Raw genomic sequence first — 2,030 nt, forward strand, 5'->3', positions numbered from 1 at the left:
TAAGTATTAGAACTGGCTTTGTATCCAGGCGGTCTGGCTACAAAGCTCACATGCTTAGCCAATATGCAGCGGGATATCCAGGTTGTGCAGGACATGAAGCTTGTACAATTCTAGGAGCTCTCTTTGAGAAAAAAGAATACAACACTACAAACACAAAATTAGGTACAGGGCCTTGGAAGGGGCCCATGAAAGATTTGCATTTTATAAGATTCACAGTAAATCTGCCTTTGGCTTCACGGTAAACCCATCTGTGCCTCTATGCAATACCCTAAGCATGAGCTCTGTTGTTAAAATAAAGACTGCCCTAACCCAAATACCTAGAAGGTGGCTGAGTGAAGGAAATAAGCGTTATCATTTTCCTAATGTAGATAGGACTTTCTGGTGCTCCATGTCAAGTCAGTGAGCATTCATAAAGCACCTGCTATGTGCTGAGCATTATGCTAATATACTAACTTGTAGAAAATACAGAAGCCTGCAATCCCAGCATCTTGGGAGACCGAGGCTGGTGGATCACCTGAGGTTAAGTTTGAGCCCTTCCGTCTGGCGGCAGCCATCAGGTAAGCCAAGATAGGTGCATGCAAGTACATCCAGGAGCTATGGAGAAAGAAGCAGTCTGATGTCATGCGCTTTCTTCTGAGGGTCCGCTGCTGGCAGTACCGCCAGCTCTCTGCTCTCCACAGGACTCCCCGCCCCACCTGGCCTGCTAAAGCGCACCGACTGGGCTACAAGGCCAAGCAAGGTACGTTTTGTATAGGATTCGTGTTCGCCATGGTGGCTGAAAATGCCCAGTTCCTAAGGGTGCAACTTACGGCAAGCCTGTCCATCATGGTGTTAACCAGCTGAAGTTTGCTCGAAGCCTTCAGTCTGTTGCAGAGGAGCGAGCTGGACGCTACTGTGGGGCTCTAAGAGTCCTGAATTTTTACTGGGTTGGCGAAGATTCCACATACAAATTTTTTGAGGTTATTCTCATTGATCCATTCCATAAAGTTATCAGAAGAAATCCTGACACCCAATGGACCACCAAACCAGTCCACAAGCACAGGGAGTTGCGTGGGCTGACATCTGCAGGCTGAAAGAGCCGTGGCCTTGGAAAGGGCCATAAGTTCCACCACACCATTGGTGGTTCTCGCCGGGCAGCTTGGAGAAGGCGCAATACTCTACAGCTCCACCGTTACCGCTAATATAAGTAAAGTTTGTAAAATTCATATCTAATAAACAATTTAGGACAGTCAAAAAAAAAAAAAAAGAGTTTGAGACCAGCCTGACCAATATGTTGAAACCCTGTCTCTACTAAAAATACAAAAGAAATTTAGTCAGGCATGGTGGCATGAGCCTGTAGTTCCAGCTACTCAGGAGGCTGAGACAGGAGAATCGCTTGAACCCAGAAGGCAGAGGTTGTAGTGAGCCAAGATTGTGCCTCTACACTCCAGCCTAGGCAACAGAGCAAGACTCTGTCTCAAAAAAATAAAATGTATACGTATCTGTAGACATACTCTCAAAGAGCCAGTTTATGTATACAGCACTATGTAAACACAAAATGAGACTAATATGACAACAGTAGCTGCCCTTGAGAAATTGAATGATAATAAACAAATAAACATTTAATGCTTACTATATAAATGGCATTTCTATAAGCAGATTACAATTCATGAGTTAGATACTGATGTTACCATCATCCTTATTTTACAGACCAAGAAACAGATCAAGGGGTGACAAAGCTTGGATCTGAATTCAGATGTGCTCATTCTCGAGCCATATTCTTACCTATTCTACTGCTCTTCTCCAGTCATTTTGGAAACATGAAACAATTGGAGATCTGAAGCTTCAAAACTCCCACCAAGCACCATCTCCTCCATGAAGCCTTCCCTGCCCACCCCAGATGGCTCAGGTTTCTCTCCACAAAGCTTTCCACATTCTCCTTTCTCATAGCTATATGAATAAGTCCTTGTTGCCTCCTTTCTTAGACCACAGGCTTCTTGAAGGCTTATGTCCCAAGAACCTGGTAGGTATTCAACAAACATTTGAGATAT

The 2,030-nt window shown here is 44.3% G+C and overlaps 1 pseudogene; it reads left to right on the forward strand.

Moving 5' to 3' along the window:
• The first annotated feature begins 537 nt into the window (after nucleotides 1-537).
• LOC105710186 (large ribosomal subunit protein eL15-like) lies at nucleotides 538-1,181 on the forward strand (annotated as a pseudogene).
• Nucleotides 1,182-2,030: the final 849 nt, after the last annotated feature.

This window comes from Aotus nancymaae, unplaced genomic scaffold (genome assembly GCF_030222135.1).
Source record: "Aotus nancymaae isolate 86718 unplaced genomic scaffold, 86718_ANA_hifiasm-v0.15.2.pri h1tg000007l, whole genome shotgun sequence".
NCBI classification, from domain to species: domain Eukaryota; kingdom Metazoa; phylum Chordata; class Mammalia; order Primates; family Aotidae; genus Aotus; species Aotus nancymaae.